Below are 3,736 nucleotides of genomic sequence, written 5' to 3' on the forward strand. Positions count from 1 at the left end.
AAGGTAGGAGACGGATACTGGCAGAAGTAAAGCTGTGAGTACCGGACGTGAGTCGTGCTTCGGTAGCTCAGTTGGTAGAGCACTTGCCCGCGAAAGGCAAAGGTCCCGAGTTCGAGTCTCGGTCGGGCACACAGTTTTAATCTGCCAGGAAGTTTCATATCAGCGCACACTCCGCTGCAGAGTGAAAATCTCATTCTGGAAACATCCCCCAGGCTGTGGCTAAGCCATGTCTCCGCAGTATCCTTTCTTTCAGGAGTGCTAGTTCTGCACGTTTCGCAGAAGAGCTTCTGTAAAGTTTGGAAGGTAGGAGACGGATACTGGCAGAAGTAAAGCTGTGAGTACCGGACGTGAGTCGTGCTTCGGTAGCTCAGTTGGTAGAGCACTTGCCCGCGAAAGGCAAAGGTCCCGAGTTCGAGTCTCGGTCGGGCACACAGTTTTAATCTGCCAGGAAGTTTCATATCAGCGCACACTCCGCTGCAGAGTGAAAATCTCATTCTGGAAACATCCCCCAGGCTGTGGCTAAGCCATGTCTCCGCAGTATCCTTTCTTTCAGGAGTGCTAGTTCTGCACGTTTCGCAGAAGAGCTTCTGTAAAGTTTGGAAGGTAGGAGACGGATACTGGCAGAAGTAAAGTTGTGAGTACCGGACGTGAGTCGTGCTTCGGTAGCTCAGTTGGTAGAGCACTTGCCCGCGGAAGGCAAAGGTCCCGAGTTCGAGTCTCGGTCGGGCACACAGTTTTAATCTGCCAGGAAGTTTCATATCAGCGCACACTCCGCTGCAGAGTGAAAATCTCATTCTGGAAACATCCCCCAGGCTGTGGCTAAGCCATGTCTCCGCAGTATCCTTTCTTTCAGGAGTGCTAGTTCTGCACGTTTCGCAGAAGAGCTTCTGTAAAGTTTGGAAGGTAGGAGACGGATACTGGCAGAAGTAAAGCTGTGAGTACCGGACGTGAGTCGTGCTTCGGTAGCTCAGTTGGTAGAGCACTTGCCCGCGAAAGGCAAAGGTCCCGAGTTCGAGTCTCGGTCGGGCACACAGTTTTAATCTGCCAGGAAGTTTCATATCAGCGCACACTCCGCTGCAGAGTGAAAATCTCATTCTGGAAACATCCCCCAGGCTGTGGCTAAGCCATGTCTCCGCAGTATCCTTCCTTTCAGGAGTGCTAGTTCTGCACGTTTCGCAGAAGAGCTTCTGTAAAGTTTGGAAGGTAGGAGACGGATACTGGCAGAAGTAAAGCTGTGAGTACCGGACGTGAGTCGTGCTTCGGTAGCTCAGTTGGTAGAGCACTTGCCCGCGAAAGGCAAAGGTCCCGAGTTCGAGTCTCGGTCGGGCACACAGTTTTAATCTGCCAGGAAGTTTCAACTTTTAAGTAGACTGCTAATTCACTAAAGGTGGCTGATTACTGACTAAACTGTGATTGCTAACGACTTCTTGTAGAAAACAATGAAAATAGTACTACCTGTCTCTGGACTGTATTCAAAACAAACACTAGCATTACTGGCACTATGGCTGACTACAAGGACTCTCTCTGACTGTATTCAAAACAAACACGAAATCTATGTAACTCTATTACTAGCACTCGACAATTAAAGCTTCCTAAAAGCAAAAACACACGGAAGAAGAAGTGACAAGTAAGAAAAATACAGTTAATACTTAAATTAAGGTAGCTCGCTGAACAGCAGACGTGAAGCAGACGGCGGTTAGGGCGACACATGAACTTACAACATAAAAGTAATAACAGATAAAAATACATGTTCATGAACCTGAGAGAAAATCAGTCCATAAGTTTAAGCAAACGCTATCAGCAGTACAATGAGAATCAGCTTAATTTTTCAATTAACTCCTTGACAGGATAAAAGGAGTGACCCATGAGGAAACACTCCAGTTTCGATTTGAAAGCGCGTGGATTACTGCAAAGATTTTTGAATTCGAGTGGCAGCTTATTGAAAATGGATGCAGCAGTATACTGCACACATTTTTGCACAAGAATTAAGGAAGTCCGAACCAAATGGGAGTTTGACTTCTGCCGAGTATTAACCGAGTGAAAGCTGCTTATTGTTGGAAATAAACTAATATTGGTAACAAGAAACGACAATAAGGAATATACATATTGAGAGGCCAAGGTCAAAATACCCAGACTCCCTGAACAGAGGTCGACAAGTGGTTCGTGAACTCACACCACTTTTTGCCCGAACCTCCAGTTTCTGAGCCAAAAATATCCTTCTAGAATGGGAAGAGTTACCCAAAAACATAATACCATATGACATAAGTGAATGGAAATAGGCAAAGTAGACTAATTTACTTGTCGAAGTATCACTCACTTTCGGTACCGTTCGAATAGTGAAAATGGCAGTATTAAGTCTTTGAGCAAGATCCTGAACGTGGGCTTTCCACAACACCTTACTATTTATTTGAACACCTAGGAATTTGAACCGTTTAGTATCACTAATCATATGCCCATGCTGTGAGATTAAAACGTCAGGTTTTGTTGAATTGTGTGTTAGAAACTGTAAAAACTGAATCTTACTGTGATTTAACGTTAGTTTATTTTCTATAAGCCATTGACTGAGGTCATGTACTGCACTACTTGAAACGGAGTCAATGTTGCACACAACATCCTTTACTACCAAGCTAGTGTCATCAGCAAACAGAAATATTTTTGAGTTACCCGTAATACTTGAGGGCATATCATTTATATAAATAAGGAACAGGAGCGGCCCCAACACTGATCCCTGAGGAACCCCCTCCCCCTTGACAGTACACCACTCAGATCCCCCATCACACTGTATTACTTTCCCCCATTCCTGTAGATCGTTCCCTAATGCTCTTCCTGAAACACTGTACAACTTCTGATTCTGTCAGTTCTTTCGGGTCCCATCTCCTTAAATTCCCACCTTTTTCCAGTTTCTTCAGTTTTTATCTACAGTTCATAATCAATATACTGTGATCAGAGACCACATTTGCCCCTGGAAATGTCATACAATTTAAAATCTGGTTCCTAAATCTCTGTCTTACCATTATATAATCTATATGAAATATTGCAGTATCTCCAGGTCTTTTATGATTTTTGAACCAAGTGTTAGCTATGATTAAGTTATGCTCTGGGAAAAAACCTACCAGGCGGCTTCCTCTTTCATTTTTTACCCCCATTCCATATTCACCTACTACGTTTCCTTTTCTTCCATTTCCTACTGTCGAATTCCAGTCACCCATTAATATTAAATTTTCATCTCCCATCACTATCTGAATGATTTCTTTTATCTCATCACACATTCCATCAGTTTCATAATCATCTGCGGACTACTTTTACGACTTTGGTAGGCGTGGGATTCGTGGCTATCTTGGCCACAACAATGCGTTCACTATGATGTTTGTAGTATCTTACCCACATTTCTATTTTTATTAATTGTTAGACCTACTCATGCATTAGCTTCATATTAGCCTTCCTAATACTTAAATCTATATTCGATGTTAACAATGACGCCGGTGGATGGACTATCACGAAATTACTGACCGTCGAGAAAGTCACAAATATAACCGACAAGCTAATGGGCCCTTCACAGGAAAAGGTTTTTTGCCGTTAAAGGGGAAAACTGAAACCCAGCAAATGAGTAAAAAAATGTATATTCACTGACAAAAAAAAATACTGTACGCACACAACTTACACAACAATAGTCTGGGATTACTCTATTACGTAACACAGTTTTTGTGATTGTATCTTGCAGCTTTAGTTATTTTTA

The 3,736-nt window shown here is 43.0% G+C and overlaps 1 non-coding gene across 1 annotated transcript; it reads left to right on the plus strand.

The window, feature by feature from the left end:
* Positions 1 to 655: 655 nt before the first annotated feature.
* Positions 656 to 730, plus strand: Trnap-cgg (transfer RNA proline (anticodon CGG)). The gene has a single exon. It is a non-coding gene; the product is annotated as a tRNA-Pro (tRNA).
* Positions 731 to 3,736: the final 3,006 nt, after the last annotated feature.

Source organism: Schistocerca gregaria, unplaced genomic scaffold, assembly GCF_023897955.1.
Source record: "Schistocerca gregaria isolate iqSchGreg1 unplaced genomic scaffold, iqSchGreg1.2 ptg000292l, whole genome shotgun sequence".
Lineage (NCBI taxonomy): Eukaryota > Metazoa > Arthropoda > Insecta > Orthoptera > Acrididae > Schistocerca > Schistocerca gregaria.